General features: G+C 41.9%; 1 protein-coding gene across 5 annotated transcripts in view; it reads right to left on the reverse strand.

The window, feature by feature from the left end:
* Positions 1-20,850, reverse strand: part of PTPN5 (protein tyrosine phosphatase non-receptor type 5) — a 90,221-nt gene that overhangs the window by 41,146 nt on the left and 28,225 nt on the right. The window contains exon 3 of one of the 5 annotated variants that reach the window (XM_054066713.1): positions 8,816-8,862. The exons of 3 other annotated variants lie outside the window; for them this stretch is intronic. The gene's annotated coding sequence lies outside the window, so the exon portion shown is untranslated. Of the gene's footprint in view, positions 1-4,276; positions 4,351-8,815; positions 8,863-20,850 lie in introns of those variants that run through there. One more of the 5 variants, XM_054066714.1, reaches the window with a different exon arrangement.

Genomic DNA, 20,850 nt, shown 5'->3' on the forward strand with positions numbered 1-20,850 from the left:
GTTTCTGCAAAATGTTTTCTCATTAAACATTTCTCTAGGTGTCTCACAATAGTAGCTTTAAGTCAGATAAGCATCCATAAACTAGTCATAGTAATAATAATAATAATAATATAATAGGCAAATGAAACACAGGACCTGTTATCAGCTGAGGCTCTGCCCACTGGTACAAGAATGATTCATGAAAATACCTCTTTTTGATTTCTAAAATACAAAAATGTGAGAGTGGACAGGAACATGAGAAGCTTATTCCCACTCTATGATTGTTCTCTCTCTCATCACTGAAACAGACCTTAGGACATCCAGCCCTGCATACGAGAACAAAGCGTTTGGGAAATGCTGAAGACTCTCTTTAGAAGGTTCTCCATCTCCACAGCTGTCCAGCAACAAGAGGGTCATCATCATGTAATCACTGGGGACACCCAGAAATAACACAAGAAGGAGCACCTGCAAAGCACTACCAGGTACTTCCTTAGGAGGTCATGTTACTGTTTTCTCATTTTCAAAACATCTCCAGTTAGTTTATGACGGGTAGCGGCCTCAGCGGGCTATGCTGGATATAACTGGCTATATGTAGCTTTTTTTTTTTGTCTTCACACAGTATTTCTCAGGAAGCATAGAGAACATGCATCTAGACAGACATACACCCATGCACATCATATCATAAATATATGCTGAAATTAACTGACTATTTGCCAGGAAGGACTCAGTACAGTAACCTGCATAAATACTGTCAAAATTGCATATCAAATACAGGCCTATAAACCACGGAAAAATATGGAACCAAAAAGGTGAAATTCGAAGCATCAACAATCTCAGCCTGTATTTCTCACAGTGGTAAACCTTCACTTTCATTTATATGTCTTTAAAGCTAGTAGACAACTGCTTGAAAATAATACTTTTCAAAGAAAAGCAGGAAGTTTCTGGAATATAGCTTGAGAGGTAGTGGGAGCTCTACCTCTAACAGCATGAGCCTGAAGGCCAATCTGCTGTCCCTGACAAATCACCCTCCTGGAAAAACAGAGAGCCTAAATGCAGTCCTTGGTGTCCAGGAACACTGACCATATGCTTAACACCCGACTTCTGATACCATGCTACATAGAGTCAGAGCCAAAGTTCTTCAAGAGGACAATACAGTGGCCACGTTAAGGACCTACAGCTAAGGCTGCCCAAATACTTTCAATGCTGACCTTTGATTTCATTTTCTATAATGTACTAAAACTTAACAGTTGAAAATGTTCAAGTTTCCAAACTGCTTCATGTCTCACCGGATTTGGACAAGAACTGAGGGGAAAACCCCTTGTTAATGTTTGCCCACTTTTTTCTGCTGTTTTTGTGGGATGTTTATGCTCTGTGTTTTGGAACAGGAATTCAAAATTTATCAGGGTCAGAATCTTGATGTCAGAAATTATTTTTGCCATCCATGCAAAAAGACATGCACTTGTGGCTGAAATATCAACCTGCAAAAATATCTGTTTATATATATTTTATTATGGCTTGCTCCTGAAGTCTCTAACCTCCCATTTTCACTAAGCATGTTTAGCATGTTTTCAGTCCTACTTCTTTATCTGCATTAAATAATGCACCTCTATCCCTAAGAATGGCTGATGAACCTATTTACTGTTTTACCATATCCTAATGACTTCATTTCTTGGATACCTTTTCCCAAAGCTCAAGGTAAAATACACACAGAGAAGAAATAAAACATCTTTGTGAAGACAACCAGAACAAGGAGCCAAGGAATCTAAATTTCAAGCTCAGCTTTCAACTCTGTTTTATATGTCATAATATTTCACATTTTAGAAGACCTTTTTTTAACTGATCAAAAGCTCATTCACCTGCCTTATACAGCAGATAAACAAAATTTCTTTGTTTCATATTTGTAACAGCCTGAGATTTTACAAGGTTAGTTCCGTCTAGGTTGGAAACAGAACCGTGACTCTAACAGAACAATGTGAAGGCCACTTAACTACACACATTCTGGAAAAAAGACGTCAAAGTTAGGGGACCACTCTGTTTCTGTAACCATGGAGATCTATGCCTCTCCATAGCCCAGAAGCCCAATTCCTGGTATTCCAGTGTTGTCTAGCAACAGCTATACAATTGTAGGAGTCACATTCTCCTCCTTATGACTGCCCTATATGAAGGACGATAGACTTCTACTTTCAATTATTTTCACTGCATAAGGTAGAGATCCAGTTTATAGACCTAAGAGCCCAGGATTCCAGCTCTGCTGAACTGATATAGTTCAACAGTTATCAACAGGTTTTTTCACTAGTATAGTAAGAGACAACAGGGACACCAGGTCAAGATTTAAAATAATGAAGAACTATCTGAATTCAAATATAAAAATGTATAGATTAAGATTCATGTCTTGGGTATGCAAAGAAAGTGCCTTGGATTAATCAAAGTCCCCTTAAAAATTTGCTACCCCAAATCACAAAAGATTAGATTTTAACAAACATAACGATGCTCATCACAAAAGATTAGATTTTAACAAACATAACGATGCTCATCTAGGGTTCAGAATTGATTTAACTGTCAGCTTTAAACAATACTTCAATTACCATTCACACTGAATCTTGCAATCCTGTATTGCTGTGTTATTTGCCCTTATGGGCTCTGCCTTCTTTCAATGCACAGATTGGGTGATAAATGAGTATACATCCGTGAAGTTTTCTAGTGTCAACGTCAGTGACAAGGTCTTGAGACAGATGACAAGGATGAATACATCCAGAAGTGAATTAGATCCCTCCCCTGCTAGTGATTTGACTGACAGTGAAAGCTAAACATCCATGAGATAGCCTCCTGAATTCCTGCATCATGGAGATTGGGATTCAAGTTCCACAAGTACTTCTGCAGGACTATGCTTGCTAGAAAAAATCCTTCGGCAGCAGACTTAAAAGGTCTCTGACATCTGTAGTAGCCATGTGGCTTGTTAAAGCAACTTGAAATTTGAAAACAACACCATAAACTTAACCTCATCCTTTCTGTTCATCCAAAGGAATTTTCTGGATCATACCAGTGATCCATTACTCCTGTATTTTTTGCTTAAACGCAGTCACCAGTACAAGCTGCCAAAAATAAACAGCACAACACTTTGCTACGTAATAATCTATACAGGAAAACATCTTTGTTCACTCATTAAGGTAACAGCTGGCTTCTGTAACTCAGACAATGCCCATTTTAAAACCACTGTGCCTTGCATGTTTCTTTTTCTAACTTCACATGCGGGTACATAAAGGGCAGAAGAATGAAACAAGAACACCAATACACACTCTCAGAAAAACATGTGCTTAGAGTGCTAGACTTAACTGAAATACTAAAAGGCACTGTACTAACGATAAGTAAGTCCATAGTGCCTTCAGTAACAAAGATGCCATGATCCAATGGAATGCTGCTGTGAGCTAAGTATCAGCAATTCTGTCACTCTGATTCATACTTGGAGCCTTTGGAGAAAAAGCAACAAACAACTCCCCAGGACCATGCATGCTGGCTGTATTTCCTAAAGAAGTTAACACTTTAAAAGGAACTTGTGTCCTCTCTTGTGCATGGGTGTTCCATGCTAAAAGGATTTTTATAACAGAAATAAAAGGTACCCCAGCAACATAAATATAGTACTTAAACAATTATTAGACTTTCACTTACACTCATCACACTGTACCTAAGGGAATTACGCTTCTGGAGGACTGGATGGTACTTTCTTTTCACTGGGAAAGACACATTTTGCTAATATTTACTGCTCCTTTGCTCATGTTAAAATTGCCGTACTCTGTGGAAGTACCTGCCGGACACACAAGACAGGAGGGAAAAATGGGCCTCACCTGTCTGCCAGCGCTCAGGCTGCAGCATTCAACACACCACAGCAGCTCAGCTGTGTTGTCCCATGTTCTTTTTACATGTGCAGAGATCGATGTCCCTCTGAACCCGTCTATATCTTCACTATGGCTCTGCATTGCAATAATTTGCTCTATAGGAAGGGACAACAGTGCAGAAGCATTGCAAAGTATGACCGTGCCAGCAATACTTCATATCCATCAACACTACCAACGTTTCCCATCAGAGTCCTAAATCCTAAATCTTCAGATACCAAAATGCAACTGCCAATTAACAATCACTGCCTCCAATTTCCATCTAACTGCTCAGGAGACCTGCTACTGATTAGAGAGCAGTAGATTAATGCAAACTACTGATACTGGTCTGCAAATCAATTGCTTCTTTTCACATGCACCTAAATCACACGCGCAGGACATAGCCCTGGCCATTGTACTTTACATACCTAGTCAAGATCTTGTTAGATCTGCAGGACGTAAGATACACTGATGGCAGGCAGGCAAGTCCAAAGGCTATCAAGACACAGCAAAGCTGAATGAACTGCCTCAGCATGCACAGAGACGAGAGGTAACTTGTGCTGGAAGGTAAAAAGGCAGCTCACCTTATCAAGGAATGGTGCTTTAGGAGTGCTTACAAGAAAGGAATTGGCTGAGAAGAGATTCTCCTTTTCGTTTGCCAGTGCAGTTTGAGCAGGATAGAAACAGAACAATTGGCTTTCAGACCATAAGTCAGTCTTTCTTTTACACTGCAGTGATATGGGAGGAAGCAGGTAAGAGGAAGGGGACTTTTCATACCTTGAATGGCAAACACAGCTTGTGCACTTACATTCCTCTCTCCCCGGGAAACCAACTGATGGGTCACTATTCTACAACTCAGGAACTTTTACCAAACTTCTTTATAAAGAGCCAATCCCAGACATTAAAGAGCTAAACATAATGACAGAAGCTGCACCATTACTGTTTACAAATGGATGCAACTCACTGCCTAGGAAGATCTGTTTCTCTTGATGCTCTCTGCACTCCTAACTGATCTGACAAATTATACTCAAGATCTAATGAACTGTGTTGAAAGCTGGCAATGCTATTTCCAACACTTGCTGTTACCCTAAGAATGCATCTCTTTCCTTTTAGATCCTCCATCACTAATTTTTTTTGACCTTCCCAGTTATCATATGGTACTGACTACTCCTACTCTACTTGATCACTGACCTGGTTTACTAACATGAGTTTGATACATTTAGATTTTCCAAGTGTCTGAATAAAAAAACTGATTGGGAAAACCATAGACTCATAGAATGACTAGGTTGGAAAGGACCCACTGGATCATCAAGTCCAACCATTCCTAACAATCCCTAAACCATACCCCTCAGCACCTCATCCACCCGTCCCTTAAACACCTCCAGGGAAGGTGACTCAACCACCTCCCTGGGCAGCCTGTTCCAGCCCCCAATGACCCTTCCCGTGAAAAATGTTTTCCTGATGTCCAGCCTGAACCTCCCCTGGAGGAGCTTGAGGCCATTCCCTCTTGTCCTGTGCCCTGTCACTTGGGAGAAGAGGCCAGCTCCCTCCTCTCCACAACCTCCTTTTGGGTAGTTGTAGAGAGCAATGAGGTTTCCCCTCAGCCTCCTCTTCTCCAGGGTAAACAACCCCAGCTCTCTCAGATGCTCCTTGTAAGACTTGTTCTCCAGCCCCCTCACCAGCTTCGTTGCTCTTCTCTGGACATGCTCCAGAGCCTCAACATCCTTCTTGTGGTGAGGGGCCCAAAACTGAACACAGTATTCAAGGTGCGGTCTCACCAGTGCCGAGTACAGAGGGAGAATAACCTCCCTGGACCTGCTGGTGACCCCATTTGTGATACAAGCCAAGATGCCGTTGGCCTTCTTGGCCACCTGGGCACACTGCTGGCTCATGTTCAGTCGGTGGTCAACCAATATTCCCAGGTCCTTCTCCTCCAGGCAGCTTTCTAGCCAGACTTCTCCTAGTCTGTAGCACTGCATAGTTGTGCCCCAAGTGCAGGACCCGGCATTTGGCCTTGTTAAACCTCATGCCATTGGTCTCGGCCCAGCGGTCCAGCCTGTTCAGATCCCTTTGCAGAGCCTCCCTACCCTCCAGCAGATCCACACTTCCTCCCAGCTTAGTGTCATCTGCAAACTTGCTAAGGGTGCACTCAATGCCTTCATCCAGGTCATTGATAAAGACATTGAACAGGGCTGGACCCAGTACTGAGCCCTGGGGAACCCCACTTGTAACTGGCCTCCAGCTGGAGTTAACTCCATTGACCACCACTCTCTGGGCCCGGCCATCCAACCAGTTTTCCACCCAGGAGAGTGTGCGCCGGTCCCGGCCAGAGGCTGACAGTTTCTGAAGCAGAATGCTGTGAGAAACTATGTCAAAGGCTTTACTGAAGTCCAAGAAGACTACATCCACAGCCTTTCCCTCATCCAGTAGTTGAGTCACTTTGTCACAGAAGGCGATCAGGTTAGTTTGGCAAGACCTGCCTTTCATGAACCCATGTTGACTGGGCCTGATCACCCGGTTCTCTTGCATGTGCTTCATGATAGCACTCAAGATTACCTGTTCCATGACTTTCCCCGGCACTGAGGTGAGACTGACAGGCCTGTGGTTCCCCGGACCCTCCCTGCAACCCTTCTTGTAGATGGGCACAACATCAGCCAGCCTCCAGTCCAGTGGAACTTCCCCAGTCAATCAGGACTGCTGGAATATGATGGAAAGGGGTTTTGAAAAGACATCCGCCAGCTCCTTAAATACTTTTGGGTGGATCCCATCCAGCCCCATAGACTTGTGGGTGCCTAGGTGGGCAAACAAGTTTCTAACCACCTCCTCTTGGATCATGGGAGCCGCATTCTGCTCCTCTAACTCTTGGGTTTGTACACAGGGGGAACAACTTCCCTTACTATTAAAGACTGAGGCAAAGAAGGCATTAAGTACCTCAGCCTTGTCTTCATCCCTTGTCACTGTTGTTCCTTCTGCATCCAATAGGGACTGAATATTCTTCCTAGTCCTCCTTTTCTTGTTAATGTATTTGTAGAAAGATCTTTTATTATCTTTCACAGACTTAGCCAGTTTGATTTCTAGTTGGGCCTTAGTCCTCCTGATTTTTTCCCTGCACAATCTCACTTCCTTCCTGTATCCTACCCAAGACGCCTTGTCCCTTCTTCCAAAGCTCATAGACATTCCTCTTCTTTTTGATATCTCTCAAGATCTCCCTACTCAATCAAGCTGGTTTTTTTCCCCCGCCAGCTCCTTTTCCAGAATATGGGGACAGCTTGCTCCTGAGCTGCTAGGATTTCATTTTTGAGGAGCGCCCAGCACTCGTGGGCTCCCTTGCCCTTAAGGACTGTCTCCCACGGGACTTTGCTAACCAGCCTTCTGAACAATCCAAAGTCTGCCCTCTGGAAGTTTAACGTGACTGTTTTGCTAATCCCCTTCTTCATCTCACCTAGAACTGAAAATCCTATCATATCATGATCGCTTTGTCCCAGGCAGGAAGAGAGCATCTAGGTCCTAAAAGTATGCAGATTAAGAGCTGCAAAGAAAAACCTCCCCAAATGCATCCTACAGTTACCTATTACTACCTGACTGGAGATAGCAGGGATTTACAACAACATAATTGCCTCAATACTTCCAATTCCACTCTGGAAAAGTCCTCAGCACAGAAAGGACATCTGTTAGAGCAAGTTCAGAGGAGGGCCATCAGAGGACTGGAGTACCTCCCATATGAGGACAGGCTGAGAGAGTTGGGCTTGTTTAGCCTAGAGAAGAGAAGTCTCTGAGGAGATCTTATAGCGGCCTTCCAGTACTCAAAGTGGACCTACAGGAAAGCTGGGAAAGGGTTCTTTATCAGGCAGTATTGCAATAGGACAAGGAGGAACAGTTTTAAGCTGAAAGAGAGGAGATTAGATTAGGTATAAGAAGAAATTCTTTACTGTGGGGGTGGTGAGGCACTGGCACAGGTTGCCCAGAGATGTTGAAGGCCAGGTTGGACAAAGCCTTGCGCAACCTGTTCTAGTGGGAGGTGTCTCTGCCCATGGCAGGGGAGGTTGGAACTGGATTATCTTTAAGGTTCTTTCTAACCCAATTCTATGATTCTGTAACTCAGTCTGCATACCAACAGCTTGTTTGTCAGTCTCCTATGTTACCTACTCTGAGATTAAATTAAGATTACAATTTCTAATGCTTTCAGTTTGCACCTAGTGAATCTACCCTGAACGTTAAGAATTAGCTGGGCCAAGCTACAGGTATTCATAGCTGAGCAGGGAACAACTGACACTTAAAACATTCAGGGATTCTATTTGGGAGAGTTAGATGGTTTTGCTAAAACGATCACATTGGAAATAGCCAAAAGTATCGATATTTAATTCACTCCAATTTCTCTAATTCACTCTGATCCCATTAGGGGGAACAGCCTCAAGCCGCGCCAGGGGAAGTTCAGACTGGATATCAGGAAAAAAGTTTTCACAGAAAGGGTCATTGGGCACTGGCAGAGGCTGCCCAGGGAAGTGGTGGAGTCACCATCCCTGGAGGTATTTAAAAGATGGGGAGACGAGGTGCTCAGGGACATGGTATAGACAGGAATGGTTGGACTCTATGATCTAAGAGGTCTTTTCCAACCTGGTGATTCTACAATTCTATGATTCTGTGTTGATACATCCTTCAAGAGGAATGCAGATGCTAAAGAGCTCTCAAGTGACACTGTTTCAGGCTCTCTGAAGATTCAAGACAACATCACCCCACGCAGTTCTTTTTTTTTTTTTCATATTTGTTGTGGAGGGTTTTTTGTGTTATTCTTTTTTCAGGGGGTGGGGTGTGGATGTTGCATGTTATCTACATCAGCCAGAAGGGAAAAAAGTTCACTTGAAAGATCAAATTCTGGAACATGTCTGGAAAATTTAGTTGCAATGATGCACGCTATAGCTTTAAAACAGTACTTTTAGTAAGGACAACCACTGATATAAAATGTCTACCTGCTGCTGCTTCATCTACAGAGAAAAGTCTGCTTCAGTCTTCCCTTCTGAAAGAAAAAACACAGAAACTGATACTATGATACCACAACTTTTTGCATTATTACAAAACTGCTTTGAAAGACACTGCAATGTCTCCTCCCTAATAATGACTGAGAAAAAGGTTAATTTACTCTTTTATGACAGAAGACAAGGCACAAATATCAATCTTCCTTTGTACTTGCTTGTCCATGAGCAGCAGGTTGCATGCTTAAAGCTAGCGGACTCATTCAGAGAAAGGCAAGTGTTCTCTGTGAAGCTGTTGAAAGAACAGTGCAGAGAGGTAGATGGCTGTCGTTGACTAACCAGGAGAAGCACTGGGGACTTGCACTTTTAAGGCTGATCTGGTAAGGTCTGGGTGCTGCTTAAGCCAAACCGATTACCAAAATAAAAATAAGCATCAAGAGAAAAAGAAAAAAAAAGCAAGGAGGAAAGGCAAGCATAAAATCTGTGAGCAAGCCATGCAGCGAACTGAGGTCTACATATTTCTAGTCCAACACTTCTTGTCTTTCACTGGCAATATTTTTATCAAACTTGGGAGATGAAACGTTCCTCTCTACTTGAAATATGTTCTACTGAAAAGAATACACAGTCCCTTCTCCCTGCTGGTGCGCTGCACAGCTCCATCCATAAATCGTCCAGTCTCATTTCTGAGGGAACAGGAACCCAATGCCAGAGTGTACGAGGAGAATAGTTGCCTTTCCACTCAGCAGCTCCCTGCTGAACTGCTGAGTCACGCATTTTCTGCATTCATTTTCACACTGCTCCCACTCAGTCCACCTGCCACTTCATTTGGGATTGGTAGGAGGAGAGAAAAAGAGGTGAAGTCAGAAAAAAATGTTCATGTTCACCCAGGACCATTATTACGATACTGCAGGGTCACACATAAAAACAAGCCTGTGAGCTGCTAAAGAGGAACGGAGAACAGAAACATCAGACTGCAAGACAAACTGTATCCTCTTCTTCTTCTACTAGAGAAGACTCCCCAGCAGACAAGCTGCAAGCTTCAGTTGATTCCCCATCAGTCACTGATGTTATGCACTTCCTGATATGTTCTGCAAATTTCAGACTTCAGACCAGGCCTTGAGGTTTTCCCTCTTTCCTGTGATTTAGAAGGGCTTCCAAGCTGCTGTGATTTTTTTCAGCAGTCCAGCAGGTACTACATAGCAATTTACTGGCTGTCACAGGTAAACGCCACAATGACAAGTGCCAATACCATATGGAGAGAGCTCAGCTCTTAAGGGCACATTCAGCTAAACAGACATGCCCACCAGAGCCCCAGGTTTCATCATACAAGAAGATGAAGAGGAAATCTTAGCCTTTTTCCTGCAGCTTCCATGAAACCCACGCATAACAGGAGCCAATATCTCCTACTACCTATAAAATTCTTATATGTACAAAAGGGACTGGTGGGATACGTGTTTATCATGGTTATAGAGGGTCCTGATTGCTCCTAGGTTTGGCTGCACACATAGAAACATAGATTTAATTAAATTATCACGGTAGTAATTTTTTCTGTAATGAGGTATCTGGACAATACAGTTTATAGGTCACAAAAAAAGGAACTCCAGAAGCTTCCTAGTTTATTAAATCAATGATCTGAAAAAGTGCTTCTGAAGCTGACTTTCAAACTGAACCAGGAGAACTGTGATTAATTTTCAGTCTAGTTCTTAACCTAATGCTACTGTTTATATTTAAAACTAGAGGCTTGTTAGAAACTAAATAAGGATTTTGTTTTATTAAGCATAATTAGCAATTCAAAAAGTAAGCCTGTTCCTTCTGTGAGAAAGAGTCTGTTCTTAGGTAATGTTCAGCCTTGCTTCTCAGTAATTCTTCTGGTGCAAGTGTGTTTGCTTGAAAACATGCTTGCACTGTACAGGCCTGAAGCGCAAAGACCAAACCCTGAGAAAACTTTAATGACATCACATTAACATGCCTTTCTACACCAACTTCCACTCCCCACGTCCTAGCGTGGCTCATCATTGTTAATCATTACGTAGTTAATTAAAAAATATCATAACTGCAGGAGAAGAAAGAAAAAAAGCAAAATTCGAAACCTTCCCAAAGTCCTCTGCCTCTATACAGGATTTTTGTTCCAAATAATCAAAAAGGACAAGATAGAAAGGACTCTAGTCTATAAAGTCATCCTTGAAGACGGAAGGATGCAGCTTGCCACCAGAGACTTTGTTTCACTGAAGAGCGAGACTTTGTTCGTGCTGCCGTCAAACTCCTCTTTACTGGAAGGAACCAGATTCTCAAGACAGCACTTCTCCCAGACCCAGTGCTCCACACAGTCCTACTGGCTGCTTAATAGATCTAGCCCGTCTAGTAAGAGAGAAAGTAACTTATTTGATCACGTCACTGCATCTCCAGTCCATTCTAACTCTAACAAAACGGGTTTGGCAAGGGCAAAGCGGCTCACAGTATATTTGGCTGACATCACCCTACATCAGGTGTACGCCTCATTACATGGGAGCCAGAAGAAAACAAATCATCAGATGCTCTGCTCTAGAAAGACAGGCCTTCCAGTTCAGTAAAGATGAGCCACTACAAGCCCTCAAATGCAGTAAGGGACTGTCAGATAAAGCAACCATGATCACTACCATACCGTCTGCTGGGGTCAAATTCTCCTCCAATACTCGTTATAAACTGCTATGTCTCAACTAACATTGAGGAGTTGCTCTTAATTTCCAATGCAAGATTAGTTATGCCCTTGTCTACATATAAATCATACTCACACCATTAAATCAAACACACAGGAGGTTTATTCTTAACAGCTCTACTAATGCCTACAGGTCTTAAACAGAAGATGGGCTGTTAAGCACTGTCCTTTTTCCTTTTCTCTTGTGAACCACATCAAGTTAAAAGATATGCCATTGCTAATGGCAGCTACAGCCGCTAGAGCAGCGTTTCCTTCAAAACAATTAAAATATTAAATATGGTGTCAAATTTCAGCTCTTAAAAAATGAATGCAGACCCTCAGTGGGCAGAGACACTGAATATTAACTTCTATCACACCTACGCATAATTATCATTTGCCATTTCAGTCAGGGCTCTATTCAAAGCTTCTTTTGGGTTTTTTTTTTTTTTTTGCACAAGGCTCTTTCCTCCTTTCCTTTTAAACCCCTTACAGAAGGTCCATCTGATCACTGTTTAACAATTAGACACATTTTTCTCTCTTTTTTCCCATAAAGAATACATTTTTTGTTATGCTGTTTTCTTCAGTGAAAGTTTTCCAAGAGCCTAGTGATAATTTTAGAGGTGCTGTGACCTTTTGTAAACAGACTTTCAGTGGAGTTGGTTGTCCCAAATTAGTTCCAGCCTGCAAATTGCCTTTAACACTGAAAATGGAAACCCACAAAGCAGCTCTGTAATTCCACAGTTAAAGAACTACGGCTTTAAATGCTCATGAATTGGCCTTGCATAGACAATATAGTCAGGGAGAGCTGTCAACAGCACAACAGTGCAGACAGAGAATTCAACTCTGCATCTCATACCGAAACAAGATAACTAACTATCCCCTCCAAAGCCCAAATTATAATTGTTGTGCCTTTAGCCTTTCACTATAGATATGCCTCAATGCATTATCAAAAAAGTAGTAGCAATAATTTAAAACCATTTAAATGGCCTTTGTGATACAAGCGTGAATCTGATAACTAGAAGAAACAAGCACATTCTGGTTTCACGCAGTTTTCAAAGCATTTACTAGTCAAACTATCTATCATCTGAATTGCTTAAAAAAAAGCATCTTTCTACTCATAAATGACTATCTTCTACAGTTCTAATGCTAATACCATTCTGTGTTTCTACTTTATCTTCAGTGACTTACTAGCCTGCTATCCTGCTTTCTGCTCTGGTGAATGAAAGGGTTTGGACCTTGAAGGAGATGGGCGATAGGCTGGCTTCCTGCCAGGTTCAAAAGTGAACATTTTGATGTCATTTATTTGGATATAGCCCGCTTGACTAAATGAGTAAAACCTTATGCCCTGGAGCCTTTAGCATGAACATTTAAGAAAGCTACTATCGCATTCAACATTTATTTCAAAGACACTCTCTTTCCTGAGCAAAGCAAATTATATCAAGACCAGTCTCAATCACCTTCAGCCACAAACCTGTTACATGCCTCAAGGGTACTATCCCAAGTATAAGTGTTTCACTTTCTTTCATGTATTTAGAAAGGCTATGCTTGCACTGCTTAGCTTCATCAGAAAGCAATGGTACCATTCAGACACTATAATTTAGGTTCCAGAATAAGCACTTGTATATATAAGGCTGTACACATTTATAAACGGTATGTCTACACTCAATTGCACCTCTGTGCTAGAATGCTATTTTCACCCAGGGACACTGCATTATGGGTCCATACACAAAGCCTGAACAATTAAATATCATCACTTCCAGTTCAGCGCTCTGCTACCTCTGTAGCTGCAGTCCCTTCATGTTAGGGGCACGCTTAGGTTATTTAAGTGTGACAAACATAACAGTTTCAATCTCTCCTTCGCCCCAGCTAAACATAGCATGCAAAAAGTGAACAGTCCCCTTGGTTCACTTCTGTCTAGTCTATATGGGTCCCTATACTGTGCTCATCAACATGGATACACAGCCTTAAATAGCAAACTAAAAAAAATACAACAGCTTGCCTTCTCATCCTCTTCCCAGTGAGGGAACATACACAGAGAAATGTTTTGTCTAGATAGATAATCAGACATGCACAAGTTGTTACAGATCTCTGTCAGAGAAGGTGAGACTAAAAAAGCACACTCTGATGATGAGCTTTGCAATTATTCCGGGAGGATTGTGCACCACTGCCTGCAGTTGAGCTTCACTCTACAAAACAATCCGAAGAAACAAACTTCTCCTAAGGCTCCGTTTCATCTGTACTGACTGCATGTCACCCCACACTGCTTCATGTTAGGTTACCTTAGCAAGAACTGACATTATTCAGCTGGTCCTCAAGGTGGTAAGCAAAGTTCTGTGGAGATATCATTTTGGATCCTGCATCAGTGCAGCATTTCTACTTTCTACAGTTACAAGTGGTGTTCCCCAAGGCTCACTGTTGGGTCCAGTTCTGTTCATTATCTTTATTGATGATCTGGATGAAAGCATTGAGTATATCCATAGTAAATTTGTGGATGACACCAAGCTGGGCGGAAGGGTCAATCTGCTTCAGGGCAGGGAGGCTCTACAGAGGGATCAAAACAGGCTGGGTCAATAGGCTGAGACCAACAAGGACAAGTGCAAAGTCCTGCACTTGGGACACGAACACCCCATGCAGCGCTATGGGCCTGGGGAAGAGTGACTAGAAAGCTGTCTGGCAGAGAAGGACCTGGGGGTGTTGGTTGAAAGCCACCTGAATACGAGTCAGCTGTGTGCCCAGGTGGCCAAGGACATCTTGGCCTGTATCAGAAACAGCGCGGCCAGCAGGACCAGGGATGTGATTGTGCCTTTGTACCTGTCATTGATGAGGCTGCACCTCAAACACTGTACTCAGTTTTTGGTCCCCCACTACAAGAAGGACATTGAGGTCCTGGAGCGTGTCCAGTGAAGGGCAATGAAGCTGGCGAAGAAGACGGAGAATAAGTCTTACGTGGACCAGCTAGGGAACTGGGGTTGTTTAGCCCAGAGAAAAGGACGCTGAGGGGAGACCTTATCACTTTCTACACTGACGTGAACGGAGGTTGCAGCAAAGTGGGTGTCGGTCTCTTCTCTCAAGTGACAGGCAGTAGGACAAGCAGAAGTGTCCTGAAGTTGTGCCAGGGGAGGTTGATTAGACATCAGGAAAAATTTCTTCACTGAAAGGGTTATCAGGCACTGGAACAGGCTGCCTAGAGAGGCGCTTCAGTCACCATCAACAGAGGTATTTAAAAGATGGGTAGATGAGGTGCTCAGGTATATGATTTATTATTGGACAGGTACAGTTGGACTTGATGATCTCAAAAAGACTTGATGGTCTTTTCTAAACAATTCTATGATTCTAGTCTACCTCTAGCTTCAGGGCCAGCTTGGTATCAGCTACGCTAGGGACTTTTCATTCTGTACTGCAGTAAAACACTGCGGAAATGCTCTTCAATACCATAGACAAAGACCATTCTAGACAGGACTTCAACAGAAACTGATGTTAGATAGAACCAGGTGGTAGGTATGCTGCCTTTGTGATGGGAAGAGCTCCCAAGGATGTACAGTTAAACCCCCCATTGCTACAGGTGCAAAAGGTCTCACAGTATCTCCTATGCTGAGGGTGAAAGGGCAGCAGGTTATTTTGCCACCTCATTTATGCAACGTAAACTGGGGCTATTTCAAAAAACATTTTCTTGATTAAAGAATTTCTTCCTTTTCAGGAGATCCTGATTTCATTACATGTATAATTCAGGTCACCACAAAGGCATCAAACATACCCTTACAGGTTCTTAGTTGCACCACTGTTCTGTCTCCATGTTGAAACACTGCTGTGTATATATTTTGAAATACAGGTAATCAATTGCTTTCCACAGCATGTTCTTTCTGAAGTGTGTATGTGTCAACAGGAAGCAAGATTTAATCCACACAGATATATTCCTGCTATGCTATCCAGAACACTTAATCTGCATTAACAGTAGATGCCAAACGTCTCATACCAAAACTCCTCCCACACTGAGGTATACACTTGACTTCAACGAACAAGTTAAACCTGCAATGACTTATGTTGTAAATCTCATTCTTAGCTTCTAAGGACCAAACCAGTGCTTTCAATCCCACCCCACTCCACCTCTGTCTTCCTCCACAGTGGCCAGATTCTAATAGAAGATTTTTCCCTTGCACTGCTCAACTCCCCATGACAACTATGCGCAACACACTCTTTTGAGCCTTTTTTCCTGAAGATAGCATTAATTATTTTGGGAAGATATGAAGCAGAATGGACAAGAACAAACTAAATTCTATGCATGACCTTGTAGAAGTACTGTGGTCTATTTTCAGATATGCTGAGTGGGAACACAAAAGACAAAAGACGAAACAAGAAAATATCAAGTCCTACTTTTGGGCAATAATTATAACATTATAGTCCATCCTTTGCGCTCTACAGATCTTGAAATGTTCTTACCAACTGTAAAGGCACAGAATCATCAAATCCATATGTGCATCCAATAGGAAGAGCGCATGCAGAAAAACCTCAAGAACAAAGGAAGTCTCACCTAAGGGCTGTTGCAGAACTGTTTTCCCCCATGGAAAATAGCACAAGCTCTTCAATGTCCTGGCAAAGGACATTCAGAATCTGCCAGTACCAGTGACCACATGGCACCACAGTGAGCAGCGTGCTATGAGGGGTTATTTCAAGAGGCCCTGCATGAACACAACAGAGAGAAGAATGACCTATTCTGAAAAAGCTTTCTGTATTTATCTTTGTCTCCCACAGAAGGCATACAAAGTGGAAGGCATTTAGCATCTTTCAGGAGTGCCATCCCTCTTTCTGAAAGCCTGCAAAACTGGTCAGATTAAACTTTCACTTATTTCAGCAGGAATGTTGCCTGTGCAAGGAAACTGGGACCAAGCCTTGCAACCTAACCATCTCCCCTCCCATTTCTGGGCTCAGAAGTAAGAGACCTTTTCAATATACATATAGGGAAGACAAAGCCATTCAAACTGCTAAAGACTTTGCAAATCAAATTTTGGACTGTCATTTGAAGGTCAGTCTCCAACATACAGTATTTATGCTCCTATTGTCAAACAACTGTTGGAGCAGAAAGGAGTGTTAATAGAATATGTTAGTTAATTAAATCTAGATGTTAATGCTTTTTTTTTATAACACTGTGGCATTGTATCTATGAAAAGCAATGAAAAAAATGGTTCTATTTAAAAGTTGTAATAGCTGTAGCCTTTGAACATATGCTTAATGAATAAATCTGTTAGGAAAAAAGGCCTGTGTGTATTGGAGGGCGGTGGTATGTTTGTTCTCACTTAAAGCTGCCATGATGGCAATCATCAACAGCAAATGGCCTCTATTGTCAGGACTAAATAAAATTCCATTTGGCCATTTACTTTCAGGTGAAATTGGTTTTGGTTTTTTTTTCCTTTTAAATAACACATTCTTTTAGCTAAACAGCTGAGTTGAAAATAAAGCAATGCCAGATTAATGTTATTAAGGACACTTGATAAGCGTTCGTGCTCTTTGGTAGGTGTGAAGAACCACAATACAGTAATATCCAGGCAGCTTGCTACCACAGCATGGGGTGCAGCACACAAGGAGCCAAATAGACCACAGTGAACAGGCATTCAGATTCCATGGTGAGAACAGTCTAACAACTCGGTGTTAGCACATATTGTAATGGTGGGTGCGAATTCCGGGATAAAATTACACAGAATACAGTGCAACACAAAACCTGAACACAACAGGCTATTTAAAGCTTAGATGACTACCAGAAAGCTATGATGTCAAAGTACCTGAGAACTAAATCTATTGGGCTTCCATTTCCATGAGCAGGTGGATGGATCTAATAAGCGTTGATTTGTTTGTCTAGTAAGGGTTGATTTTTTTTGTGCAATTAAAATGCCAATTCTTTACACTGGTAAGTTAAGTATGGAAAATAGCCAGAGTTAAGCCATAACTGGCTAGGTATTTTTAAAAGAAACTTGACAGATATTCCTAAACTGCACCTCAAAAAAAGCCAAACATGTCAAGACTTATTCAGCTCCTCTTCTGTCCTCCCAAAAGGTCTTCTCAACAAGAGCCAAAATCTCTCCTTTCTCCACTAAATCTAGATTAACAAAGATCAGAGATCATGAGTAGGTGGAAAGAGATAAGAAGATGCACAACGATAAAGCAGATCCCAGGTTCACAAGACTTCTTTTCTCAGAGAGAACTGTGATACCATGAAGAAAATATTCCATCATTAAAATCTCTAATTCCTGGGGATGCTATTCCCCTCCCACTCTCCTCTTAATGCTATCCTTATAGAAATACTTTTCCAATTGAAGTTTCTTGCATTTTCCCATGGTGACAGAGATGCCATCAGTATGAAAGCGGGAAACCTCGGTCTACAAACTGGAAAGGCAGAGGTCTAGAAAACATGATTTCCAAAAGCAGTAGAGGTCTGAGACTCTGCAACAACAGATATTTGACTTCAAAGGGCAGTTTGCTTCAGCTGAAAAAAAAAACCAGTTTACAAGATCGTTGCAAAAATACACATAAGAAAGGTTCTGTTTTCAAAATGACTAGCATTTTTACTAGGCTGATTTTTGTCTCATTTCATGATGCAGTTATGCGACTAGTTTGTCCATTAATCAATCCATTAGTCCACCAACCCAAATGATGGCAATGAAGCATGCCCAAAATGTACTGGGTAACAATGTGCCCAATTCAAAACACTGCACTGTTTTGGATGCTACATCCCCGAAACAGGCTCTTCGGTATTTTTTACCTCTAAAATTTCTGTTCTATGACATTAAACCAGGTCCTAAACCACTCCCATTAGGTAACATGAAAGATGAAGAAAGTTAAGGTAGACAACAGACTAGCAGCAAGAAGCAGAGAAAGAAGAAAATTAATAAAGGTGACAAAAGTAACAAAAGAAGCTGTGAGTATGTTTGAGAAAAATGGAAATGAGAATATTTGATTAAAGAAGAGATGAAAGAAAAGAAATACAAGGCCAAAGAAGGGAAGCCAACAGGAGGAGGAGCATGAAAGCCTGGCAGAAGGATGGAGTGGTGACTAAAACCAGCACCAGGCAGTAGCTCAAATGAAACAAAGCAGCATACGCAAGAAGTTCAGTACACTAAAAACTTCCTTCCTCTTGGGGATTAAGTAACCTCAGAGATATGGCAGAACCTCCCCTCTCTCTCCTCTAGAATACATTGCTCTAAACTCTGAAGCAGAATGAAATCTAGTTAAACTCTGTGATTGTCATTTCACAACTGCCACTGTGAGCTCTTCATGGAAATTTTGAAAGGCAAAGTTGCAGAAAACAGACACTGATTTCTGATTCATTTTTCTAGTGGGAAACACAATGGTGGTTACCTCCTCCATAAATTATTTAGGGCGTCAAGAGGCTAGATTTTCAAAATGCCTAGGGAATTTTTCAGAATCCCCAGTACAACCAGATAGGACCCCAGTTCTGCTGAAACAACTTTAATTGTTTTCCAAAAGATGGGTCTAAGTTCCATTTTCAAAAGTGGCTGAAAAATATAGAGTCTATTTTTGCACTGAAAAACAATAAGATAATACTGTACGGTTGCTTTTGAAACTGAGACTGGCAAGCTCTTCAAACTGCTGCGTACCATATGCTTTTGCTTCCTTTTGTTGTGTCTGTGAATACAGTACACAAATGTGAGCCTATTCATCCTTCACGATTAAGGAAACAGATGCAGTTGTAAGAACATCAAATACTGTAAACTGGGCAGTCTGAGGACAGCCCGGCATTCCAGATCTGACACTGCAGTGATGTATATGTTTGCACTTGCACAAAACCTGGGAAAGGCCTATGTGGAGAAGTATTACAGCACTAGCCAGGGTCTAACATAACCTCAGTTCTGTCAGCTCCCACAGAGGTGGAACCTGGCCTTACAGGAAGACATACCAAGCCAACCAATGCAATTTCAGGGAATACCCCTACATATCCTACCAGTTTTTTGTTATGGTGCACATGCATAGGCAGCTACATCTAACTGAACAACTACATCTAACTGCACAGCAGGAACAAACTACAGCTGTGGTTCTTTCCATCTACAACTGTCCAGAGCAGGTTAGTAACTGGAGTTTGCTGTTGCTCTCCTCAGGTCCATGCGTCCACACTTCTTTTATCAGAAACCAGGAAAAAAAGAAAGACGATGCCAACAAGATCTCACTCTAAGACAGATAAAGCACATGGTCAGATGTATCTTCTGTGACAGTTCCTATTCTCAAAGATCAAGCTTAAAAGGTGGGAGCTACATACAGAGAGGAAAAAGCACATGAGGGGAAGACTGTCCTAATATGAATGGTGAAAGAAAGACTGACAAAGCAGTCCTGAATAATCCTTGGGAGGAGAAGGAGAGTCCAGAGATACTATTTGGCTGCCTGTGTAGTAGTGGAGAGTGTAGAATTTACATTTACTTTGGATTTAGGATCCCAGCCTTCCTAGGGAACTGCCAGAAACTGTTTTAAACAATGAACTCTCTGATCCAGCTTTGAAATACAGCTGCCTACTTCTGATAGCACTCCTGAGTCATATCATATTAAGCACGCATCAATGTCTTACCAAGACATGCTCATGATTCTTGATAAATCTTCAAACTTTTCAAGTGATATTCTTGATTATGGCTCAAAGACTGAAACCAAAACAACCAACTGGTGTGGTCAAATGAACATAAACTCAGGTGCATTCTCCTGCATTTGATTATTTTTTCATTTGAAGCACTGTGCAGCATTATCGAGCAAACAAGAGGCAGCTTCGTCTTATCAATTTGGAAAAAAATCCTAAACCATTGTCACTGCAACAAGAAAGGCAGTGTTAATCTGAAAAAGAAAGAGGCAGGGTGGTATGCACCTGTGTGGAAATAGATGCACATCCTTGTGGAAATTAAGGAAAAACTCACAGCAGCTGGGGAAGCAGTAGTGTAGTGGCTAGAATACCTTGCTGTGGGAGCCAAAATCACAGGCTAAAGCTTTGCACCAAAACACTGTGCTAGATAAGCCTGTGTACTTCTTTCACTTGAACTGCTATGTTGAAGATGACAACACACGCCACAACATACCACGACTAGCTGCTGTCTGCAGAACCTTGTAGGCCTTTGGGACTTCAAGATAAACCTTCATAAAGGTTCCTAATCTTAAAATGCATACTTCAACACCAAACTGTCAGGATCAACAGAGGCCAGCCAGCTTCACAGTTTTCTAGTTACAGTGACATGATGAATTGCAATCTCTCCATGGTGACCAGAGAGACATATCCGACCCAGAGACGTATCAGCAAATGGATTCTGTTGTGTTTTCTTGCAGGATGCCTGAAAGGTGACCACAGGATTCCAACTTCCTCTGAAACTTCAGAAGA

The sequence above is a fragment of the Cuculus canorus genome, chromosome 5 (assembly GCF_017976375.1).
Source record: "Cuculus canorus isolate bCucCan1 chromosome 5, bCucCan1.pri, whole genome shotgun sequence".
Classification (NCBI taxonomy): Eukaryota; Metazoa; Chordata; class Aves; order Cuculiformes; family Cuculidae; genus Cuculus; species Cuculus canorus.